The 24,744-nt window shown below is 50.0% G+C and overlaps 11 non-coding genes across 11 annotated transcripts; all 11 read right to left on the bottom strand.

Annotated features, from left to right (window-relative positions):
- Positions 1 to 192: 192 nt before the first annotated feature.
- TRNAG-UCC (transfer RNA glycine (anticodon UCC)) lies at positions 193 to 264 on the bottom strand. The gene has a single exon. It is a non-coding gene; the product is annotated as a tRNA-Gly (tRNA).
- Positions 265 to 3,098: 2,834 nt separating this feature from the next.
- TRNAM-CAU (transfer RNA methionine (anticodon CAU)) lies at positions 3,099 to 3,170 on the bottom strand. Its single transcript has one exon. It is a non-coding gene; the product is annotated as a tRNA-Met (tRNA).
- A 2,027-nt stretch (positions 3,171 to 5,197) lies between these two features.
- On the bottom strand, positions 5,198 to 5,269 carry TRNAG-UCC (transfer RNA glycine (anticodon UCC)). Its single transcript has one exon. It is a non-coding gene; the product is annotated as a tRNA-Gly (tRNA).
- A 4,568-nt stretch (positions 5,270 to 9,837) lies between these two features.
- Positions 9,838 to 9,909, bottom strand: TRNAG-UCC (transfer RNA glycine (anticodon UCC)). Its single transcript has one exon. It is a non-coding gene; the product is annotated as a tRNA-Gly (tRNA).
- A 1,185-nt stretch (positions 9,910 to 11,094) lies between these two features.
- TRNAG-UCC (transfer RNA glycine (anticodon UCC)) lies at positions 11,095 to 11,166 on the bottom strand. The gene has a single exon. It is a non-coding gene; the product is annotated as a tRNA-Gly (tRNA).
- A 1,185-nt stretch (positions 11,167 to 12,351) lies between these two features.
- TRNAG-UCC (transfer RNA glycine (anticodon UCC)) lies at positions 12,352 to 12,423 on the bottom strand. The gene has a single exon. It is a non-coding gene; the product is annotated as a tRNA-Gly (tRNA).
- A 2,431-nt stretch (positions 12,424 to 14,854) lies between these two features.
- Positions 14,855 to 14,926, bottom strand: TRNAG-UCC (transfer RNA glycine (anticodon UCC)). The gene has a single exon. It is a non-coding gene; the product is annotated as a tRNA-Gly (tRNA).
- A 2,442-nt stretch (positions 14,927 to 17,368) lies between these two features.
- Positions 17,369 to 17,440, bottom strand: TRNAG-UCC (transfer RNA glycine (anticodon UCC)). The gene has a single exon. It is a non-coding gene; the product is annotated as a tRNA-Gly (tRNA).
- A 2,425-nt stretch (positions 17,441 to 19,865) lies between these two features.
- TRNAG-UCC (transfer RNA glycine (anticodon UCC)) lies at positions 19,866 to 19,937 on the bottom strand. The gene has a single exon. It is a non-coding gene; the product is annotated as a tRNA-Gly (tRNA).
- A 1,185-nt stretch (positions 19,938 to 21,122) lies between these two features.
- On the bottom strand, positions 21,123 to 21,194 carry TRNAG-UCC (transfer RNA glycine (anticodon UCC)). The gene has a single exon. It is a non-coding gene; the product is annotated as a tRNA-Gly (tRNA).
- A 2,442-nt stretch (positions 21,195 to 23,636) lies between these two features.
- On the bottom strand, positions 23,637 to 23,708 carry TRNAG-UCC (transfer RNA glycine (anticodon UCC)). The gene has a single exon. It is a non-coding gene; the product is annotated as a tRNA-Gly (tRNA).
- Positions 23,709 to 24,744: the final 1,036 nt, after the last annotated feature.

Genomic DNA, 24,744 nt, shown 5'->3' with positions numbered 1-24,744 from the left:
TCAGGGCTTTGTCGGGGAGGGGCCAGGAGCCCTGCTCGCTTCAATCCCCTCACCGATAGACAGTTGCAGAAACTAGGATGCAAGAACCTTTCCTGGATGGGGTTTTGATTTTCACGAAAAGTGTGTCAGCTTTGCTTTCAGCATGAGTCTGATTTCCAAAAAATGCATTTTGAACAATTTAAAGATTTGATCTGCGTTGGCCGGGAATCGAACCCGGGTCAACTGCTTGGAAGGCAGCTATGCTCACCACTATACCACCAACGCCTGCCTGTCTGGGCTATCTGATGGAGCGGCCCTTAGAAATAAGAATAAGTCATTGGCTGGGAATGAAAAAAGCTTGCGTTTGACGCAGAAGCAGTTTGCATCATGAGGTCTTGCCGGTCAGCCCAACATTTCCCCGGGACCCCTTAAAAAAGGAGCTTGGTTTTAAGTTTGGTTTGATTGAACATTACATTTTGTTGGCTGGGCTGGGACCCTCTCCTATTTAGTGCAAGAGTGGAACGAGGCAGCAAGTTCAAGGAATGACATTGCATCCAGGCACTTACAGCTCTTTGTGCCCTAATGCCATGACACAAAAACATAATTTGAAAAAAGTTAGCAGAGGATGGTTTCGATCCATCGACCTCTGGGTTATGGGCCCAGCACGCTTCCGCTGCGCCACTCTGCTGGTTGGAGAACAAAAGCTTTTCTGGGCTTTTACAGCCTACAAACCGACAACCCTAGACCCATTTTCGAGTGAAGCGGGCAGTAGGCCTTACAAAGCCAAACAACCTGCAACCACGCACTCCCATCCCATGGCCTTTTGCAGACAGGCCTCATTTCTCTAGCTCACACCCTAACTGCCAACACCCCTTCCCCTTCTCTCTCTGTCTCTCTCTCTCTGTCTCTCTCTCTCATTCTCTCTCTCTCGCAAATAGATACTTTACTTCCCAGGTGCAACAAAACAAGCCTTCTCGAGCTGGCAGATATGGGAAGGAAGGAAGGAAGGGCCAGTTTGGAAACTCAACTCAATTACCATAAATCCCCTGCTAAGGGTTATGGGAGGGAGGAATGAAGGAACTTTGCTTCAGGGAAAGGGCTGCTGCTGCTTCAGCATGTGAGGAGCGCAGCCACACGTTTCACCTTCTTCAGTATGTTGGTTTACAGGATGAGAGAGATCCTGAAACCTCACTCTAATAGGCTGAGGTGCTGTGCTCGGTGGCCTGCTGGGACCAAGGCCCGTCAGGGCAAGGCGAATAGGCCTTTGTCAGGCCTTCGTCAGGGCTTTGTCGGGGAGGGGCCAGGAGCCCTGCTCGCTTCAATCCCCTCACCGATAGACAGTTGCAGAAACTAGGATGCAAGAACCTTTCCTGGATGGGGTTTTGATTTTCACGAAAAGTGTGTCAGCTTTGCTTTCAGCATGAGTCTGATTTCCAAAAAATGCATTTTGAACAATTTAAAGATTTGATCTGCGTTGGCCGGGAATCGAACCCGGGTCAACTGTTTGGAAGGCAGCTATGCTCACCACTATACCACCAACGCCTGCCTGTCTGGGCTATCTGATGGAGCGGCCCTTAGAAATAAGAATAAGTCATTGGCTGGGAATGAAAAAAGCTTGCGTTTGACGCAGAAGCAGTTCGCATCATGAGGTCTTGCCGGTCAGCCCAACATTTCCCCGGGACCCCTTAAAAAAGGAGCTTGGTTTTAAGTTTGGTTTGATTGAACAGTACATTTTGTTGGCTGGGCTGGGACCCTCTCCTATTTAGCGCAAGAGTGGAACGAGGCAGCAAGTTCAAGGAATGACATTGCATCCAGGCACTTACAGCTCTTTGTGCCCTAATGCCATGACACAAAAACATAATTTGAAAAAAGTTAGCAGAGGATGGTTTCGATCCATCGACCTCTGGGTTATGGGCCCAGCACGCTTCCGCTGCGCCACTCTGCTGGTTGGAGAACAAAAGCTTTTCTGGGCTTTTACAGCCTACAAACCGACAACCCTAGACCCATTTTCGAGTGAAGCGGGCAGTAGGCCTTACAAAGCCAAACAACCTGCAACCACGCACTCCCATCCCATGGCCTTTTGCAGACAGGCCTCATTTCTCTAGCTCACACCCTAACTGCCAACACCCCTTCCCCTTCTCTCTCTGTCTCTCTCTCTCTGTCTCTCTCTCTCATTCTCTCTCTCTCGCAAATAGATACTTTACTTCCCAGGTGCAACAAAACAAGCCTTCTCGAGCTGGCAGATATGGGAAGGAAGGAAGGAAGGGCCAGTTTGGAAACTCAACTCAATTACCATAAATCCCCTGCTAAGGGTTATGGGAGGGAGGAATGAAGGAACTTTGCTTCAGGGAAAGGGCTGCTGCTGCTTCAGCATGTGAGGAGTGCAGCCACACGTTTCACCTTCTTCAGTATGTTGGTTTACAGGATGAGAGAGATCCTGAAACCTCACTCTAATAGGCTGAGGTGCTGTGCTCGGTGGCCTGCTGGGACCTTGGCCCGTCAGGGCAAGGCGAATAGGCCTTTGTCAGGCCTTTGTCGGGGAGGGGCCAGGAGCCCTGCTCGCTTCAATCCCCTCACCGATAGACAGTTGCAGAAACTAGGATGCAAGAACCTTTCCTGGATGGGGTTTTGATTTTCACGAAAAGTGTGTCAGCTTTGCTTTCAGCATGAGTCTGATTTCCAAAAAATGCATTTTGAACAATTTAAAGATTTGATCTGCGTTGGCCGGGAATCGAACCGGGGTCAACTGCTTGGAAGGCAGCTATGCTCACCACTATACCACCAACGCCTGCCTGTCTGGGCTATCTGATGGAGCGGCCCTTAGAAATAAGAATAAGTCATTGGCTGGGAATGAAAAAAGCTTGCGTTTGACGCAGAAGCAGTTCGCATCATGAGGTCTTGCCGGTCAGCCCAACATTTCCCCGGGACCCCTTAAAAAAGGAGCTTGGTTTTAAGTTTGGTTTGATTGAACAGTACATTTTGTTGGCTGGGCTGGGACCCTCTCCTATTTAGCGCAAGAGTGGAACGAGGCAGCAAGTTCAATGAATGACATTGCATCCAGGCACTTACAGCTCTTTGTGCCCTAATGCCATGACACAAAAACATAATTTGAAAAAAGTTAGCAGAGGATGGTTTCGATCCATCGACCTCTGGGTTATGGGCCCAGCACGCTTCCACTGCGCCACTCTGCTGGTTGGAGAACAAAAGCTTTTCTGGGCTTTTACAGCCTACAAACCGACAACCCTAGACCCATTTTCGAGTGAAGCGGGCAGTAGGCCTTACAAAGCCAAACAACCTGCAACCACGCACTCCCATCCCATGGCCTTTTGCAGACAGGCCTCATTTCTCTAGCTCACACCCTAACTGCCAACACCCCTTCCCCTTCTCTCTCTGTCTCTCTCTCTCTGTCTCTCTCTCTCATTCTCTCTCTCTCGCAAATAGATACTTTACTTCCCAGGTGCAACAAAACAAGCCTTCTCGAGCTGGCAGATATGGGAAGGAAGGAAGGAAGGGCCAGTTTGGAAACTCAACTCAATTACCATAAATCCCCTGCTAAGGGTTATGGGAGGGAGGAATGAAGGAACTTTGCTTCAGGGAAAGGGCTGCTGCTGCTTCAGCATGTGAGGAGCGCAGCCACACGTTTCACCTTCTTCAGTATGTTGGTTTACAGGATGAGAGAGATCCTGAAACCTCACTCTAATAGGCTGAGGTGCTGTGATCGGTGGCCTGCTGGGACCTTGGCCCGTCAGGGCAAGGCGAATAGGCCTTTGTCAGGCCTTTGTCGGGGAGGGGCCAGGAGCCCTGCTCGCTTCAATCCCCTCACCGATAGACAGTTGCAGAAACTAGGATGCAAGAACCTTTCCTGGATGGGGTTTTGATTTTCACGAAAAGTGTGTCAGCTTTGCTTTCAGCATGAGTCTGATTTCCAAAAAATGCATTTTGAACATTTAAAGATTTGCTCTGCGTTGGCCGGGAATCGAACCGGGGTCAACTGCTTGGAAGGCAGCTATGCTCACCACTATACCACCAATGCCTGCCTGTCTGGGCTATCTGATGGAGCGGCCCTTAGAAATAAGAATAAGTCATTGGCTGGGAATGAAAAAAGCTTGCGTTTGACGCAGAAGCAGTTCGCATCATGAGGTCTTGCCGGTCAGCCCAACATTTCCCCGGGACCCCTTAAAAAAGGAGCTTGGTTTTAAGTTTGGTTTGATTGAACAGTACATTTTGTTGGCTGGGCTGGGACCCTCTCCTATTTAGCGCAAGAGTGGAACGAGGCAGCAAGTTCAAGGAATGACATTGCATCCAGGCACTTACAGCTCTTTGTGCCCTAATGCCATGACACAAAAACATAATTTGAAAAAAGTTAGCAGAGGATGGTTTCGATCCATCGACCTCTGGGTTATGGGCGCAGCACGCTTCCGCTGCGCCACTCTGCTGGCTGGAGAACAAAAGCTTTTCTGGGCTTTTACAGCCTACAAACCGACAACCCTAGACCCATTTTCGAGTGAAGCGGGCAGTAGGCCTTACAAAGCCAAACAACCTGCAACCACGCACTCCCATCCCATGGCCTTTTGCAGACAGGCCTCATTTCTCTAGCTCACACCCTAACTGCCAACACCCCTTCCCCTTCTCTCTCTGTCTCTCTCTCTCTGTCTCTCTCTCTCATTCTCTCTCTCTCGCAAATAGATACTTTACTTCCCAGGTGCAACAAAACAAGCCTTCTCGAGCTGGCAGATATGGGAAGGAAGGAAGGAAGGGCCAGTTTGGAAACTCAACTCAATTACCATAAATCCCCTGCTAAGGGTTATGGGAGGGAGGAATGAAGGAACTTTGCTTCAGGGAAAGGGCTGCTGCTGCTTCAGCATGTGAGGAGCGCAGCCACACGTTTCACCTTCTTCAGTATGTTGGTTTACAGGATGAGAGAGATCCTGAAACCTCACTCTAATAGGCTGAGGTGCTGTGCTCGGTGGCCTGCTGGGACCAAGGCCCGTCAGGGCAAGGCGAATAGGCCTTTGTCAGGCCTTCGTCAGGGCTTTGTCGGGGAGGGGCCAGGAGCCCTGCTCGCTTCAATCCCCTCACCGATAGACAGTTGCAGAAACTAGGATGCAAGAACCTTTCCTGGATGGGGTTTTGATTTTCACGAAAAGTGTGTCAGCTTTGCTTTCAGCATGAGTCTGATTTCCAAAAAATGCATTTTGAACAATTTAAAGATTTGATCTGCGTTGGCCGGGAATCGAACCCGGGTCAACTGCTTGGAAGGCAGCTATGCTCACCACTATACCACCAACGCCTGCCTGTCTGGGCTATCTGATGGAGCGGCCCTTAGAAATAAGAATAAGTCATTGGCTGGGAATGAAAAAAGCTTGCGTTTGACGCAGAAGCAGTTCGCATCATGAGGTCTTGCCGGTCAGCCCAACATTTCCCCGGGACCCCTTAAAAAAGGAGCTTGGTTTTAAGTTTGGTTTGATTGAACAGTACATTTTGTTGGCTGGGCTGGGACCCTCTCCTATTTAGCGCAAGAGTGGAACGAGGCAGCAAGTTCAAGGAATGACATTGCATCCAGGCACTTACAGCTCTTTGTGCCCTAATGCCATGACACAAAAACATAATTTGAAAAAAGTTAGCAGAGGATGGTTTCGATCCATCGACCTCTGGGTTATGGGCCCAGCACGCTTCCGCTGCGCCACTCTGCTGGTTGGAGAACAAAAGCTTTTCTGGGCTTTTACAGCCTACAAACCGACAACCCTAGACCCATTTTCGAGTGAAGCGGGCAGTAGGCCTTACAAAGCCAAACAACCTGCAACCACGCACTCCCATCCCATGGCCTTTTGCAGACAGGCCTCATTTCTCTAGCTCACACCCTAACTGCCAACACCCCTTCCCCTTCTCTCTCTGTCTCTCTCTCTCTGTCTCTCTCTCTCATTCTCTCTCTCTCGCAAATAGATACTTTACTTCCCAGGTGCAACAAAACAAGCCTTCTCGAGCTGGCAGATATGGGAAGGAAGGAAGGAAGGGCCAGTTTGGAAACTCAACTCAATTACCATAAATCCCCTGCTAAGGGTTATCGGAGGGAGGAATGAAGGAACTTTGCTTCAGGGAAAGGGCTGCTGCTGCTTCAGCATGTGAGGAGCGCAGCCACACGTTTCACCTTCTTCAGTATGTTGGTTTACAGGATGAGAGAGATCCTGAAACCTCACTCTAATAGGCTGAGGTGCTGTGCTCGGTGGCCTGCTGGGACCTTGGCCCGTCAGGGAAAGGCGAATAGGCCTTTGTCAGGCCTTTGTCGGGGAGGGGCCAGGAGCCCTGCTCGCTTCAATCCCCTCACCGATAGACAGTTGCAGAAACTAGGATGCAAGAACCTTTCCTGGATGGGGTTTTGATTTTCACGAAAAGTGTGTCAGCTTTGCTTTCAGCATGAGTCTGATTTCCAAAAAATGCATTTTGAACAATTTAAAGATTTGATCTGCTTTGGCCGGGAATCGAACCGGGGTCAACTGCTTGGAAGGCAGCTATGCTCACCACTATACCACCAACGCCTGCCTGTCTGGGCTATCTGATGGAGCGGCCCTTAGAAATAAGAATAAGTCATTGGCTGGGAATGAAAAAAGCTTGCGTTTGACGCAGAAGCAGTTCGCATCATGAGGTCTTGCCGGTCAGCCCAACATTTCCCCGGGACCCCTTAAAAAAGGAGCTTGGTTTTAAGTTTGGTTTGATTGAACAGTACATTTTGTTGGCTGGGCTGGGACCCTCTCCTATTTAGCGCAAGAGTGGAACGAGGCAGCAAGTTCAAGGAATGACATTGCATCCAGGCACTTACAGCTCTTTGTGCCCTAATGCCATGACACAAAAACATAATTTGAAAAAAGTTAGCAGAGGATGGTTTCGATCCATCGACCTCTGGGTTATGGGCCCAGCACGCTTCCGCTGCGCCACTCTGCTGGTTGGAGAACAAAAGCTTTTCTGGGCTTTTACAGCCTACAAACCGACAACCCTAGACCCATTTTCGAGTGAAGCGGGCAGTAGGCCTTACAAAGCCAAACAACCTGCAACCACGCACTCCCATCCCATGGCCTTTTGCAGACAGGCCTCATTTCTCTAGCTCACACCCTAACTGCCAACACCCCTTCCCCTTCTCTCTCTGTCTCTCTCTCTCTGTCTCTCTCTCTCATTCTCTCTCTCTCGCAAATAGATACTTTACTTCCCAGGTGCAACAAAACAAGCCTTCTCGAGCTGGCAGATATGGGAAGGAAGGAAGGAAGGGCCAGTTTGGAAACTCAACTCAATTACCATAAATCCCCTGCTAAGGGTTATGGGAGGGAGGAATGAAGGAACTTTGCTTCAGGGAAAGGGCTGCTGCTGCTTCAGCATGTGAGGAGCGCAGCCACACGTTTCACCTTCTTCAGTATGTTGGTTTACAGGATGAGAGAGATCCTGAAACCTCACTCTAATAGGCTGAGGTGCTGTGCTCGGTGGCCTGCTGGGACCAAGGCCCGTCAGGGCAAGGCGAATAGGCCTTTGTCAGGCCTTCGTCAGGGCTTTGTCGGGGAGGGGCCAGGAGCCCTGCTCGCTTCAATCCCCTCAACCCGGGTCAACTGCTTGGAAGGCAGCTATGCTCACCACTATACCACCAACGCCTGCCTGTCTGGGCTATCTGATGGAGCGGCCCTTAGAAATAAGAATAAGTCATTGGCTGGGAATGAAAAAAGCTTGCGTTTGACGCAGAAGCAGTTCGCATCATGAGGTCTTGCCGGTCAGCCCAACATTTCCCCGGGACCCCTTAAAAAAGGAGCTTGGTTTTAAGTTTGGTTTGATTGAACAGTACATTTTGTTGGCTGGGCTGGGAGCCTCTCCTATTTAGCGCAAGAGTGGAACGAGGCAGCAAGTTCAAGGAATGACATTGCATCCAGGCACTTACAGCTCTTTGTGCCCTAATGCCATGACACAAAAACATAATTTGAAAAAAGTTAGCAGAGGATGGTTTCGATCCATCGACCTCTGGGTTATGGGCCCAGCACGCTTCCGCTGCGCCACTCTGCTGGTTGGAGAACAAGAGCTTTTCTGGGCTTTTACAGCCTACAAACCGACAACCCTAGACCCAGTTTCGAGTGAAGCGGGCAGTAGGCCTTACAAAGCCAAACAACCTGCAACCACGCACTCCCATCCCATGGCCTTTTGCAGACAGGCCTCATTTCTCTAGCTCACACCCTAACTGCCAACACCCCTTCCCCTTCTCTCTCTGTCTCTCTCTCTCTGTCTCTCTCTCTCATTCTCTCTCTCTCGCAAATAGATACTTTACTTCCCAGGTGCAACAAAACAAGCCTTCTCGAGCTGGCAGATATGGGAAGGAAGGAAGGAAGGGCCAGTTTGGAAACTCAACTCAATTACCATAAATCCCCTGCTAAGGGTTATGGGAGGGAGGAATGAAGGAACTTTGCTTCAGGGAAAGGGCTGCTGCTGCTTCAGCATGTGAGGAGCGCAGCCACACGTTTCACCTTCTTCAGTATGTTGGTTTACAGGATGAGAGAGATCCTGAAACCTCACTCTAATAGGCTGAGGTGCTGTGCTCGGTGGCCTGCTGGGACCAAGGCCCGTCAGGGCAAGGCGAATAGGCCTTTGTCAGGCCTTTGTCGGGGAGGGGCCAGGAGCCCTGCTCGCTTCAATCCCCTCACCGATAGACAGTTGCAGAAACTAGGATGCAAGAACCTTTCCTGGATGGGGTTTTGATTTTCACGAAAAGTGTGTCAGCTTTGCTTTCAGCATGAGTCTGATTTCCAAAAAACGCATTTTGAACAATTTAAAGATTTCCCCGGGACCCCTTAAAAAAGGAGCTTGGTTTTAAGTTTGGTTTGATTGAACAGTACATTTTGTTGGCTGGGCTGGGACCCTCTCCTATTTAGCGCAAGAGTGGAACGAGGCAGCAAGTTCAAGGAATGACATTGCATCCAGGCACTTACAGCTCTTTGTGCCCTAATGCCATGACACAAAAACATAATTTGAAAAAACTTAGCAGAGGATGGTTTCGATCCATCGACCTCTGGGTTATGGGCCCAGCACGCTTCCGCTGCGCCACTCTGCTGGTTGGAGAACAAGAGCTTTTATGGGCTTTTACAGCCTACAAACCGACAACCCTAGACCCAGTTTCGAGTGAAGCGGGCAGTGGGCCTTACAAAGCCAAACAACCTGCAACCACGCACTCCCATCCCATGGCCTTTTGCAGACAGGCCTCATTTCTCTAGCTCACACCCTAACTGCCAACACCCCTTCCCCTTCTCTCTCTGTCTCTCTCTCTCTGTCTCTCTCTCTCATTCTCTCTCTCTCGCAAATAGATACTTTACTTCCCAGGTGCAACAAAACAAGCCTTCTCGAGCTGGCAGATATGGGAAGGAAGGAAGGAAGGGCCAGTTTGGAAACTCAACTCAATTACCATAAATCCCCTGCTAAGGGTTATGGGAGGGAGGAATGAAGGAACTTTGCTTCAGGGAAAGGGCTGCTGCTGCTTCAGCATGTGAGGAGCGCAGCCACACGTTTCACCTTCTTCAGTATGTTGGTTTACAGGATGAGAGAGATCCTGAAACCTCACTCTAATAGGCTGAGGTGCTGTGCTCGGTGGCCTGCTGGGACCAAGGCCCGTCAGGGCAAGGCGAATAGGCCTTTGTCAGGCCTTCGTCAGGGCTTTGTCGGGGAGGGGCCAGGAGCCCTGCTCGCTTCAATCCCCTCACCGATAGACAGTTGCAGAAACTAGGATGCAAGAACCTTTCCTGGATGGGGTTTTGATTTTCACGAAAAGTGTGTCAGCTTTGCTTTCAGCATGAGTCTGATTTCCAAAAAATGCATTTTGAACAATTTAAAGATTTGATCTGCGTTGGCCGGGAATCGAACCCGGGTCAACTGCTTGGAAGGCAGCTATGCTCACCACTATACCACCAACGCCTGCCTGTCTGGGCTATCTGATGGAGCAGCCCTTAGAAATAAGAATAAGTCATTGGCTGGGAATGAAAAAAGCTTGCGTTTGACGCAGAAGCAGTTCGCATCATGAGGTCTTGCCGGTCAGCCCAACATTTCCCCGGGACCCCTTAAAAAAGGAGCTTGGTTTTAAGTTTGGTTTGATTGAACAGTGCATTTTGTTGGCTGGGCTGGGACCCTCTCCTATTTAGCGCAAGAGTGGAACGAGGCAGCAAGTTCAAGGAATGACATTGCATCCAGGCACTTACAGCTCTTTGTGCCCTAATGCCATGACACAAAAACATAATTTGAAAAAAGTTAGCAGAGGATGGTTTCGATCCATCGACCTCTGGGTTATGGGCCCAGCACGCTTCCGCTGCGCCACTCTGCTGGTTGGAGAACAAAAGCTTTTCTGGGCTTTTACAGCCTACAAACCGACAACCCTAGACCCATTTTTGAGTGAAGCGGGCAGTAGGCCTTACAAAGCCAAACAACCTGCAACCACGCACTCCCATCCCATGGCCTTTTGCAGACAGGCCTCATTTCTCTAGCTCACACCCTAACTGCCAACACCCCTTCCCCTTCTCTCTCTGTCTCTCTCTCTCTGTCTCTCTCTCTCATTCTCTCTCTCTCGCAAATAGATACTTTACTTCCCAGGTGCAACAAAACAAGCCTTCTCGAGCTGGCAGATATGGGAAGGAAGGAAGGAAGGGCCAGTTTGGAAACTCAACTCAATTACCATAAATCCCCTGCTAAGGGTTATGGGAGGGAGGAATGAAGGAACTTTGCTTCAGGGAAAGGGCTGCTGCTGCTTCAGCATGTGAGGAGCGCAGCCACACGTTTCACCTTCTTCAGTATGTTGGTTTACAGGATGAGAGAGATCCTGAAACCTCACTCTAATAGGCTGAGGTGCTGTGCTCGGTGGCCTGCTGGGACCAAGGCCCGTCAGGGCAAGGCGAATAGGCCTTTGTCAGGCCTTCGTCAGGGCTTTGTCGGGGAGGGGCCAGGAGCCCTGCTCGCTTCAATCCCCTCACCGATAGACAGTTGCAGAAACTAGGATGCAAGAACCTTTCCTGGATGGGGTTTTGATTTTCACGAAAAGTGTGTCAGCTTTGCTTTCAGCATGAGTCTGATTTCCAAAAAATGCATTTTGAACAATTTAAAGATTTGATCTGCGTTGGCCGGGAATCGAACCCGGGTCAACTGCTTGGAAGGCAGCTATGCTCACCACTATACCACCAACGCCTGCCTGTCTGGGCTACCTGATGGAGCGGCCCTTAGAAATGAGAATAAGTCATTGGCTGGGAATGAAAAAAGCTTGCGTTTGACGCAGAAGCAGTTCGCATCATGAGGTCTTGCCGGTCAGCCCAACATTTCCCCGGGACCCCTTAAAAAAGGAGCTTGGTTTTAAGTTTGGTTTGATTGAACAGTGCATTTTGTTGGCTGGGCTGGGACCCTCTCCTATTTAGCGCAAGAGTGGAACGAGGCAGCAAGTTCAAGGAATGACATTGCATCCAGGCACTTACAGCTCTTTGTGCCCTAATGCCATGACACAAAAACATAATTTGAAAAAAGTTAGCAGAGGATGGTTTCGATCCATCGACCTCTGGGTTATGGGCCCAGCACGCTTCCGCTGCGCCACTCTGCTGGTTGGAGAACAAAAGCTTTTCTGGGCTTTTACAGCCTACAAACCGACAACCCTAGACCCATTTTTGAGTGAAGCGGGCAGTAGGCCTTACAAAGCCAAACAACCTGCAACCACGCACTCCCATCCCATGGCCTTTTGCAGACAGGCCTCATTTCTCTAGCTCACACCCTAACTGCCAACACCCCTTCCCCTTCTCTCTCTGTCTCTCTCTATCTGTCTCTCTCTCTCATTCTCTCTCTCTCGCAAATAGATACTTTACTTCCCAGGTGCAACAAAACAAGCCTTCTCGAGCTGGCAGATATGGGAAGGAAGGAAGGAAGGGCCAGTTTGGAAACTCAACTCAATTACCATAAATCCCCTGCTAAGGGTTATGGGAGGGAGGAATGAAGGAACTTTGCTTCAGGGAAAGGGCTGCTGCTGCTTCAGCATGTGAGGAGCGCAGCCACACGTTTCACCTTCTTCAGTATGTTGGTTTACAGGATGAGAGAGATCCTGAAACCTCACTCTAAAAGGCTGAGGTGCTGTGCTCGGTGGCCTGCTGGGACCAAGGCCCGTCAGGGCAAGGCGAATAGGCCTTTGTCAGGCCTTCGTCAGGGCTTTGTCGGGGAGGGGCCAGGAGCCCTGCTCGCTTCAATCCCCTCACCGATAGACAGTTGCAGAAACTAGGATGCAAGAACCTTTCCTGGATGGGGTTTTGATTTTCACGAAAAGTGTGTCAGCTTTGCTTTCAGCATGAGTCTGATTTCCAAAAAATGCATTTTGAACAATTTAAAGATTTGATCTGCGTTGGCCGGGAATCGAACCCGGGTCAACTGCTTGGAAGGCAGCTATGCTCACCACTATACCACCAACGCCTGCCTGTCTGGGCTATCTGATGGAGCGGCCCTTAGAAATAAGAATAAGTCATTGGCTGGGAATGAAAAAAGCTTGCGTTTGACGCAGAAGCAGTTCGCATCATGAGGTCTTGCCGGTCAGCCCAACATTTCCCCGGGACCCCTTAAAAAAGGAGCTTGGTTTTAAGTTTGGTTTGATTGAACAGTACATTTTGTTGGCTGGGCTGGGACCCTCTCCTATTTAGCGCAAGAGTGGAACGAGGCAGCAAGTTCAAGGAATGACATTGCATCCAGGCACTTACAGCTCTTTGTGCCCTAATGCCATGACACAAAAACATAATTTGAAAAAAGCTAGCAGAGGATGGTTTCGATCCATCGACCTCTGGGTTATGGGCCCAGCACGCTTCCGCTGCGCCACTCTGCTGGTTGGAGATCAAGAGCTTTTCTGGGCTTTTACAGCCTACAAACCGACAACCCTAGACCCAGTTTCGAGTGAAGCGGGCAGTAGGCCTTACAAAGCCAAACAACCTGCAACCACGCACTCCCATCCCATGGCCTTTTGCAGACAGGCCTCATTTCTCTAGCTCACACCCTAACTGCCAACACCCCTTCCCCTTCTCTCTCTGTCTCTCTCTCTCTGTCTCTCTCTCTCATTCTCTCTCTCTCGCAAATAGATACTTTACTTCCCAGGTGCAACAAAACAAGCCTTCTCGAGCTGGCAGATATGGGAAGGAAGGAAGGAAAGGCCAGTTTGGAAACTCAACTCAATTACCATAAATCCCCTGCTAAGGGTTATGGGAGGGAGGAATGAAGGAACTTTGCTTCAGGGAAAGGGCTGCTGCTGCTTCAGCATGTGAGGAGCGCAGCCACACGTTTCACCTTCTTCAGTATGTTGGTTTACAGGATGAGAGAGATCCTGAAACCTCACTCTAATAGGCTGAGGTGCTGTGCTCGGTGGCCTGCTGGGACCTTGGCCCGTCAGGGCAAGGCGAATAGGCCTTTGTCAGGCCTTTGTCGGGGAGGGGCCAGGAGCCCTGCTCGCTTCAATCCCCTCACCGATAGACAGTTGCAGAAACTAGGATGCAAGAACCTTTCCTGGATGGGGTTTTGATTTTCACGAAAAGTGTGTCAGCTTTGCTTTCAGCATGAGTCTGATTTCCAAAAAATGCATTTTGAACAATTTAAAGATTTGATCTGCGTTGGCCGGGAATCGAACCTGGGTCAACTGCTTGGAAGGCAGCTATGCTCACCACTATACCACCAACGCCTGCCTGTCTGGGCTATCTGATGGAGCGGCCCTTAGAAATAAGAATAAGTCATTGGCTGGGAATGAAAAAAGCTTGCGTTTGACGCAGAAGCAGTTCGCATCATGAGGTCTTGCCGGTCAGCCCAACATTTCCCCGGGACCCCTTAAAAAAGGAGCTTGGTTTTAAGTTTGGTTTGATTGAACAGTACATTTTGTTGGCTGGGCTGGGACCCTCTCCTATTTAGCGCAAGAGTGGAACGAGACAGCAAGTTCAAGGAATGACATTGCATCCAGGCACTTACAGCTCTTTGTGCCCTAATGCCATGACACAAAAACATAATTTGAAAAAAGTTAGCAGAGGATGGTTTCGATCCATCGACCTCTGGGTTATGGGCCCAGCACGCTTCCGCTGCGCCACTCTGCTGGTTGGAGAACAAAAGCTTTTCTGGGCTTTTACAGCCTACAAACCGACAACCCTAGACCCATTTTCGAGTGAAGCGGGCAGTAGGCCTTACAAAGCCAAACAACCTGCAACCACGCACTCCCATCCCATGGCCTTTTGCAGACAGGCCTCATTTCTCTAGCTCACACCCTAACTGCCAACACCCCTTCCCCTTCTCTCTCTGTCTCTCTCTCTCTGTCTCTCTCTCTCATTCTCTCTCTCTCGCAAATAGATACTTTACTTCCCAGGTGCAACAAAACAAGCCTTCTCGAGCTGGCAGATATGGGAAGGAAGGAAGGAAGGGCCAGTTTGGAAACTCAACTCAATTACCATAAATCCCCTGCTAAGGGTTATGGGAGGGAGGAATGAAGGAACTTTGCTTCAGGGAAAGGGCTGCTGCTGCTTCAGCATGTGAGGAGCGCAGCCACACGTTTCACCTTCTTCAGTATGTTGGTTTACAGGATGAGAGAGATCCTGAAACCTCACTCTAATAGGCTGAGGTGCTGTGCTCGGTGGCCTGCTGGGACCAAGGCCCGTCAGGGCAAGGCGAATAGGCCTTTGTCAGGCCTTTGTCAGGGCTTTGTCGGGGAGGGGCCAGGAGCCCTGCTCGCTTCAATCCCCTCACCGATAGACAGTTGCAGAAACTAGGATGCAAGAACCTTTCCTGGATGGGGTTTTGATTTTCACGAAAAGTGTGTCAGCTTTGCTTTCAGCATGAGTCTGATTTCCAAAAAATGCATTTTGAACAATTTAAAGATTTGATCTGCGTTGGCCGGGAATCGAACCCGGGTCAACTGCTTGGAAGGCAGCTATGCTCACCACTATACCACCAACGCCTGCCTGTCTGGGCTATCTGATGGAGCGGCCCTTAGAAATAAGAATAAGTCATTGGCTGGGAATGAAAAAAGCTTGCGTTTGACGCAGAAGCAGTTCGCATCATGAGGTCTTGCCGGTCAGCCCAACATTTCCCCGGGACCCCTTAAAAAAGGAGCTTGGTTTTAAGTTTGGTTTGATTGAACAGTACATTTTGTTGGCTGGGCTGGGACCCTCTCCTATTTAGCGCAAGAGTGGAACGAGGCAGCAAGTTCAAGGAATGACATTGCATCCAGGCACTTACAGCTCTTTGTGCCCTAATGCCATGACACAAAAACATAATTTGAAAAAAGTTAGCAGAGGATGGTTTCGATCCATCGACCTCTGGGTTATGGGCCCAGCACGCTTCCGCTGCGCCACTCTGCTGGTTGGAAAACAAGAGCTTTTATGGGCTTTTACAGCCTACAAACCGACAACCCTAGACCCAGTTTCGAGTGAAGCGGGCAGTAGGCCTTACAAAGCCAAACAACCTGCAACCACGCACTCCCATCCCATGGCCTTTTGCAGACAGGCCTCATTTCTCTAGCTCACACCCTAACTGCCAACACCCCTTCCCCTTCTCTCTCTGTCTCTCTCTCTCTGTCTCTCTCTCTCATTCTCTCTCTCTCGCAAATAGATACTTTACTTCCCAGGGGCAACAAAACAAGCCTTCTCGAGCTGGCAGATATGGGAAGGAAGGAAGGAAGGGCCAGTTTGGAAACTCAACTCAATTACCATAAATCCCCTGCTAAGGGTTATGGGAGGGAGGAATGAAGGAACTTTGCTTCAGGGAAAGGGCTGCTGCTGCTTCAGCATGTGAGGAGCGCAGCCACACGTTTCACCTTCTTCAGTATGTTGGTTTACAGGATGAGAGAGATCCTGAAACCTCACTCTAATAGGCTGAGGTGCTGTGCTCGGTGGCCTGCTGGGACCAAGGCCCGTCAGGGCAAGGCGAATAGGCCTTTGTCAGGCCTTCGTCAGGGCTTTGTCGGGGAGGGGCCAGGAGCCCTGCTCGCTTCAATCCCCTCACCGATAGACAGTTGCAGAAACTAGGATGCAAGAACCTTTCCTGGATGGGGTTTTGATTTTCACGAAAAGTGTGTCAGCTTTGCTTTCAGCATGAGTCTGATTTCCAAAAAATGCATTTTGAACAATTTAAAGATTTGATCTGCGTTGGCCGGGAATCGAACACGGGTCAACTGCTTGGAAGGCAGCTATGCTCACCACTATACCACCAACGCCTGCCTGTCTGGGCTATCTGATGGAGCGGCCCTTAGAAATAAGAATAAGTCATTGGCTGGGAATGAAAAAAGCTTGCGTTTGACGCAGAAGCAGTTCGCATCATGAGGTCTTGCCGGTCAGCCCAACATTTCCCCGGGACCCCTTAAAAAAGGAGCTTGGTTTTAAGTTTGGTTTGATTGAACAGTACATTTTGTTGGCTGGGCTGGGACCCTCTCCTATTTAGCGCAAGAGTGGAACGAGACAGCAAGTTCAAGGAATGACATTGCATCCAGGCACTTACAGCTCTTTGTGCCCTAATGCCATGACACAAAAACATAATTTGAAAAAAGTTAGCAGAGGATGGTTTCGATCCATCGACCTCTGGGTTATGGGCCCAGCACGCTTCCGCTGCGCCACTCTGCTGGTTGGAGAACAAAAGCTTTTCTGGGCTTTTACAGCCTACAAACCGACAACCCTAGACCCATTTTCGAGTGAAGCGGGCAGTAGGCCTTACAAAGCCAAACAACCTGCAACCACGCACTCCCATCCCATGGCCTTTTGCAGACAGGCCTCATTTCTCTAGCTCACACCCTAACTGCCAACACCCCTTCCCCTTCTCTCTCTGTCTCTCTCTCTCTGTCTCTCTCTCTCATTCTCTCTCTCTCGCAAATAGATACTTTACTTCCCAGGTGCAACAAAACAAGCCTTCTCGAGCTGGCAGATATGGGAAGGAAGGAAGGAAGGGCCAGTTTGGAAACTCAACTCAATTACCATAAATCCCCTGCTAAGGGTTATGGGAGGGAGGAATGAAGGAACTTTGCTTCAGGGAAAGGGCTGCTGCTGCTTCAGCATGTGAGGAGCGCAGCCACACGTTTCACCTTCTTCAGTATGTTGGTTTACAGGATGAGAGAGATCCTGAAACCTCACTCTAATAGGCTGAGGTGCTGTGCTCGGTGGCCTGCTGGGACCAAGGCCCGTCAGGGCAAGGCGAATAGGCCTTTGTCAGGCCTTTGTCAGGGCTTTGTCGGGGAGGGGCCAGGAGCCCTGCTCGCTTCAATCCCCTCACCGATAGACAGTTGCAGAAACTAGGATGCAAGAACCTTTCCTGGATGGGGTTTTGATTTTCACGAAAAGTGTGTCAGCTTTGCTTTCAGCATGAGTCTGATTTCCAAAAAATGCATTTTGAACAATTTAAAGATTTGATCTGCGTTGGCCGGGAATCGAACCCGGGTCAACTGCTTGGAAGGCAGCTATGCTCACCACTATACCACCAACGCCTGCCTGTCTGGGCTATCTGATGGAGCGGCCCTTAGAAATAAGAATAAGTCATTGGCTGGGAATGAAAAAAGCTTGCGTTTGACGCAGAAGCAGTTCGCATCATGAGGTCTTGCCGGTCAGCCCAACATTTCCCCGGGACCCCTTAAAAAAGGAGCTTGGTTTTAAGTTTGGTTTGATTGAACAGTACATTTTGTTGGCTGGGCTGGGACCCTCTCCTATTTAGCGCAAGAGTGGAACGAGGCAGCAAGTTCAAGGAATGACATTGCATCCAGGCACTTACAGCTCTTTGTGCCCTAATGCCATGACACAAAAACATAATTTGAAAAAAGTTAGCAGAGGATGGTTTCGATCCATCGACCTCTGGGTTATGGGCCCAGCACGCTTCCGCTGCGCCACTCTGCTGGTTGGAGAACAAGAGCTTTTATGGGCTTTTACAGCCTACAAACCGACAACCCTAGACCCAGTTTCGAGTGAAGCGGGCAGTAGGCCTTACAAAGCCAAACAACCTGCAACCACGCACTCCCATCCCATGGCCTTTTGCAGACAGGCCTCATTTCTCTAGCTCACACCCTAACTGCCAACACCCCTTCCCCTTCTCTCTCTGTCTCTCTCTCTCTGTCTCTCTCTCTCATTCTCTCTCTCTCGCAAATAGATACTTTACTTCCCAGGGGCAACAAAACAAGCCTTCTCGAGCTGGCAGATATGGGAAGGAAGGAAGGAAGGGCCAGTTTGGAAACTCAACTCAATTACCATAAATCCCCTGCTAAGGGTTATGGGAGGGAGGAATGAAGGAACTTTGCTTCAGGGAAAGGGCTGCTGCTGCTTCAGCATGTGAGGAGCGCAGCCACACGTTTCACCTTCTTCAGTATGTTGGTTTACAGGATGAGAGAGATCCTGAAACCTCACTCTAATAGGCTGAGGTGCTGTGCTCGGTGGCCTGCTGGGACCAAGGCCCGTCAGGGCAAGGCGAATAGGCCTTTGTCAGGCCTTCGTCAGGGCTTTGTCGGGGAGGGGCCAGGAGCCCTGCTCGCTTCAATCCCCTCACCGATAGACAGTTGCAGAAACTAGGATGCAAGAACCTTTCCTGGATGGGGTTTTGATTTTCACGAAAAGTGTGTCAGCTTTGCTTTCAGCATGAGTCTGATTTCCAAAAAATGCATTTTGAACAATTTAAAGATTTGATCTGCGTTGGGTCAACTGCTTGGAAGGCAGCTATGCTCACCACTATACCACCAACGCCTGCCTGTCTGGGCTATCTGATGGAGCGGCCCTTAGAAATAAGAATAAGTCATTGGCTGGGAATGAAAAAAGCTTGCGTTTGACGCAGAAGCAGTTCGCATCATGAGGTCTTGCCGGTCAGCCCAACATTTCCCCGGGACTCCTTAAAAAAGGAGCTTGGTTTTAAGTTTGGTTTGATTGAACAGTACATTTTGTTGGCTGGGCTGGGACCCTCTCCTATTTAGCGCAAGAGTGGAACGAGGCAGCAAGTTCAAGGAATGACATTGCATCCAGGCACTTACAGCTCTTTGTGCCCGAATGCCATGACACAAAAACATAATTTGAAAAAAGTTAGCAGAGGATGGTTTCGATCCATCGACCTCTGGGTTATGGGCCCAGCACGCTTCCGCTGCGCCACTCTGCTGGTTGGAGAACAAGAGCTTTTCTGGACTTTTACAGCCTACAAACCGACAACCCTAGACCCAGTTTCGAGTGAAGCGGGCAGTAGGCCTTACAAAGCCAAACAACCTGCAACCACGCACTCCCATCCCATGGCCTTTTGCAGACAGGCCTCATTTCTCTAGCTCACACCCTAACTGCCAACACCCCTTCCCCTTCTCTCTCTGTCTCTCTCTCTCTGTCTCTCTCTCTCATTCTCTCTCTCTCGCAAATAGATACTTTACTTCCCAGGTGCAACAAAACAAGCCTTCTCGAGCTGGCAGATATGGGAAGGAAGGAAGGAAGGGCCAGTTTGGAAACTCAACTCAATTACCATAAATCCCCTGCTAAGGGTTATGGGAGGGAGGAATGAAGGAACTTTGCTTCAGGGAAAGGGCTGCTGCTGCTTCAGCATGTGAGGAGCGCAGCCACGCGTTTCACCTTCTTCAGTATGTTGGTTTACAGGATGAGAGAGATCCTGAAACCTCACTCTAATAGGCTGAGGTGCTGTGCTCGGTGGCCTGCTGGGACCAAGGCCCGTCAGGGCAAGGCGAATAGGCCTTTGTCAGGCCTTCGTCAGGGCTTTGTCGGGGAGGGGCCAGGAGCCCTGCTCGCTTCAATCCCCTCACCGATAGACAGTTGCAGAAACTAGGATGCAAGAACCTTTCCTGGATGGGGTTTTGATTTTCACGAAAAGTGTGTCAGCTTTGCTTTCAGCATGAGTCTGATTTCCAAAAAATGCATTTTGAACAATTTAAAGATTTGATCTGCGTTGGCCGGGAATCGAACCCGGGTCAACTGCTTGGAAGGCAGCTATGCTCACCACTATACCACCAACGCCTGCCTGTCTGGGCTATCTGATGGAGCGGCCCTTAGAAATAAGAATAAGTCATTGGCTGGGAATGAAAAAAGCTTGCGTTTGACGCAGAAGCAGTTCGCATCATGAGGTCTTGCCGGTCAGCCCAACATTTCCCCGGGACCCCTTAAAAAAGGAGCTTGGTTTTAAGTTTGGTTTGATTGAACAGTACATTTTGTTGGCTGGGCTGGGACCCTCTCCTATTTAGCGCAAGAGTGGAACGAGGCAGCAAGTTCAAGGAATGACATTGCATCCAGGCACTTACAGCTCTTTGTGCCCTAATGCCATGACACAAAAACATAATTTGAAAAAAGTTAGCAGAGGATGGTTTCGATCCATCGACCTCTGGGTTATGGGCCCAGCACGCTTCCGCTGCGCCACTCTGCGGGTTGGAGAACAAGAGCTTTTATGGGCTTTTACAGCCTACAAACCGACAACCCTAGACCCAGTTTCGAGTGAAGCGGGCAGTAGGCCTTACAAAGCCAAACAACCTGCAACCACGCACTCCCATCCCATGGCCTTTTGCAGACAGGCCTCATTTCTCTAGCTCACACCCTAACTGCCAACACCCCTTCCCCTTCTCTCTCTGTCTCTCTCTCTCTGTCTCTCTCTCTCATTCTCTCTCTCTCGCAAATAGATACTTTACTTCCCAGGTGCAACAAAACAAGCCTTCTCGAGCTGGCAGATATGGGAAGGAAGGAAGGAAGGGCCAGTTTGGAAACTCAACTCAATTACCATAAATCCCCTGCTAAGGGTTATGGGAGGGAGGAATGAAGGAACTTTGCTTCAGGGAAAGGGCTGCTGCTGCTTCAGCATGTGAGGAGCGCAGCCACACGTTTCACCTTCTTCAGTATGTTGGTTTACAGGATGAGAGAGATCCTGAAACCTCACTCTAATAGGCTGAGGTGCTGTGCTCGGTGGCCTGCTGGGACCAAGGCCCGTCAGGGCAAGGCGAATAGGCCTTTGTCAGGCCTTCGTCAGGGCTTTGTCGGGGAGGGGCCAGGAGCCCTGCTCGCTTCAATCCCCTCACCGATAGACAGTTGCAGAAACTAGGATGCAAGAACCTTTCCTGGATGGGGTTTTGATTTTCACGAAAAGTGTGTCAGCTTTGCTTTCAGCATGAGTCTGATTTCCAAAAAATGCATTTTGAACAATTTAAAGATTTGATCTGCGTTGGCCGGGAATCGAACCCGGGTCAACTGCTTGGAAGGCAGCTATGCTCACCACTATACCACCAACGCCTGCCTGTCTGGGCTATCTGATGGAGCGGCCCTTAGAAATAAGAATAAGTCATTGGCTGGGAATGAAAAAAGCTTGCGTTTGACGCAGAAGCAGTTCGCATCATGAGGTCTTGCCGGTCAGCCCAACATTTCCCCGGGACCCCTTAAAAAAGGAGCTTGGTTTTAAGTTTGGTTTGATTGAACAGTACATTTTGTTGGCTGGGCTGGGACCCTCTCCTATTTAGCGCAAGAGTGGAACGAGGCAGCAAGTTCAAGGAATGACATTGCATCCAGGCACTTACAGCTCTTTGTGCCCTAATGCCATGACACAAAAACATAATTTGAAAAAGGTTAGCAGAGGATGGTTTCGATCCATCGACCTCTGGGTTATGGGCCCAGCACGCTTCCGCTGCGCCACTCTGCTGGTTGGAGAACAAGAGCTTTTCTGGGCTTTTACAGCCTACAAACCGACAACCCTAGACCCAGTTTCGAGTGAAGCGGGCAGTAGGCCTTACAAAGCCAAACAACCTGCAACCACGCACTCCCATCCCATGGCCTTTTGCAGACAGGCCTCATTTCTCTAGCTCACACCCTAACTGCCAACACCCCTTCCCCTTCTCTCTCTGTCTCTCTCTCTCTGTCTCTCTCTCTCATTCTCTCTCTCTCGCAAATAGATACTTTACTTCCCAGGTGCAACAAAACAAGCCTTCTCGAGCTGGCAGATATGGGAAGGAAGGAAGGAAGGGCCAGTTTGGAAACTCAACTCAATTACCATAAATCCCCTGCTAAGGGTTATGGGAGGGAGGAATGAAGGAACTTTGCTTCAGGGAAAGGGCTGCTGCTGCTTCAGCATGTGAGGAGCGCAGCCACACGTTTCACCTTCTTCAGTATGTTGGTTTACAGGATGAGAGAGATCCTGAAACCTCACTCTAATAGGCTGAGGTGCTGTGCTCGGTGGCCTGCTGGGACCAAGGCCCGTCAGGGCAAGGCGAATAGGCCTTTGTCAGGCCTTCGTCAGGGCTTTGTCGGGGAGGGGCCAGGAGCCCTGCTCGCTTCAATCCCCTCACCGATAGACAGTTGCAGAAACTAGGATGCAAGAACCTTTCCTGGATGGGGTTTTGATTTTCACGAAAAGTGTGTCAGCTTTGCTTTCAGCATGAGTCTGATTTCCAAAAAATGCATTTTGAACAATTTAAAGATTTGATCTGCGTTGGCCGGGAATCAAACCCGGGTCAACTGCTTGGAAGGCAGCTATGCTCACCACTATACCACCAACGCCTGCCTGTCTGGGCTATCTGATGGAGCGGCCCTTAGAAATAAGAATAAGTCATTGGCTGGGAATGAAAAAAGCTTGCGTTTGACGCAGAAGCAGTTCGCATCATGAGGTCTTGCCGGTCAGCCCAACATTTCCCCGGGACCCCTTAAAAAAGGAGCTTGGTTTTAAGTTTGGTTTGATTGAACAGTACATTTTGTTGGCTGGGCTGGGACCCTCTCCTATTTAGCGCAAGAGTGGAACGAGGCAGCAAGTTCAAGGAATGACATTGCATCCAGGCACTTACAGCTCTTTGTGCCCTAATGCCATGACACAAAAACATAATTTGAAAAAAGTTAGCAGAGGATGGTTTCGATCCATCGACCTCTGGGTTATGGGCCCAGCACGCTTCCGCTGCGCCACTCTGCTGGTTGGAGAACAAGAGCTTTTCTGGGCTTTTACAGCCTACAAACCGACAACCCTAGACCCAGTTTCGAATGAAGCGGGCAGTAGGCCTTACAAAGCCAAACAACCTGCAACCACGCACTCCCATCCCATGGCCTTTTGCAGACAGGCCTCATTTCTCTAGCTCACACCCTAACTGCCAACACCCCTTCCCCTTCTCTCTCTGTCTCTCTCTCTCTGTCTCTCTCTCTCATTCTCTCTCTCTCGCAAATAGATACTTTACTTCCCAGGTGCAACAAAACAAGCCTTCTCGAGCTGGCAGATATGGGAAGGAAGGAAGGAAGGGCCAGTTTGGAAACTCAACTCAATTACCATAAATCCCCTGCTAAGGGTTATGGGAGGGAGGAATGAAGGAACTTTGCTTCAGGGAAAGGGCTGCTGCTGCTTCAGCATGTGAGGAGCGCAGCCACACGTTTCACCTTCTTCAGTATGTTGGTTTACAGGATGAGAGAGATCCTGAAACCTCACTCTAATAGGCTGAGGTGCTGTGCTCGGTGGCCTGCTGGGACCAAGGCCCGTCAGGGCAAGGCGAATAGGCCTTTGTCAGGCCTTCGTCAGGGCTTTGTCGGGGAGGGGCCAGGAGCCCTGCTCGCTTCAATCCCCTCACCGATAGACAGTTGCAGAAACTAGGATGCAAGAACCTTTCCTGGATGGGGTTTTGATTTTCACGAAAAGTGTGTCAGCTTTGCTTTCAGCATGAGTCTGATTTCCAAAAAATGCATTTTGAACAATTTAAAGATTTGATCTGCGTTGGCCGGGAATCGAACCCGGGTCAACTGCTTGGAAGGCAGCTATGCTCACCACTACACCACCAACGCCTGCCTGTCTGGGCTATCTGATGGAGCGGCCCTTAGAAATAAGAATAAGTCATTGGCTGGGAATGAAAAAAGCTTGCGTTTGACGCAGAAGCAGTTCGCATCATGAGGTCTTGCCGGTCAGCCCAACATTTCCCCGGGACCCCTTAAAAAAGGAGCTTGGTTTTAAGTTTGGTTTGATTGAACAGTGCATTTTGTTGGCTGGGCTGGGACCCTCTCCTATTTAGCGCAAGAGTGGAACGAGGCAGCAAGTTCAAGGAATGACATTGCATCCAGGCACTTACAGCTCTTTGTGCCCTAATGCCATGACACAAAAACATAATTTGAAAAAAGTTAGCAGAGGATGGTTTCGATCCATCGACCTCTGGGTTATGGGCCCAGCACGCTTCCGCTGCGCCACTCTGCTGGTTGGAGAACAAGAGCTTTTCTGGGCTTTTACAGCCTACAAACCGACAACCCTAGACCCAGTTTCGAGTGAAGCGGGCAGTAGGCCTTACAAAGCCAAACAACCTGCAACCACGCACTCCCATCCCATGGCCTTTTGCAGACAGGCCTCATTTCTCTAGCTCACACCCTAACTGCCAACACCCCTTCCCCTTCTCTCTCTGTCTCTCTCTCTCTGTCTCTCTCTCTCATTCTCTCTCTCTCGCAAATAGATACTTTACTTCCCAGGGGCAACAAAACAAGCCTTCTCGAGCTGGCAGATATGGGAAGGAAGGAAGGAAGGGCCAGTTTGGAAACTCAACTCAATTACCATAAATCCCCTGCTAAGGGTTATGGGAGGGAGGAATGAAGGAACTTTGCTTCAGGGAAAGGGCAGCTGCTGCTTCAGCATGTGAGGAGCGCAGCCACACGTTTCACCTTCTTCAGTATGTTGGTTTACAGGATGAGAGAGATCCTGAAACCTCACTCTAATAGGCTGAGGTGCTGTGCTCGGTGGCCTGCTGGGACCAAGGCCCGTCAGGGCAAGGCGAATAGGCCTTTGTCAGGCCTTCGTCAGGGCTTTGTCGGGGAGGGGCCAGGAGCCCTGCTCGCTTCA

This window comes from Ambystoma mexicanum, chromosome 6q, assembly GCF_040938575.1.
Source record: "Ambystoma mexicanum isolate Mex_15411 chromosome 6q, UKY_AmexF1_1, whole genome shotgun sequence".
In the NCBI taxonomy this organism is placed as follows: domain Eukaryota; kingdom Metazoa; phylum Chordata; class Amphibia; order Caudata; family Ambystomatidae; genus Ambystoma; species Ambystoma mexicanum.
This window is presented reverse-complemented; position numbering and strand designations above follow the sequence as displayed.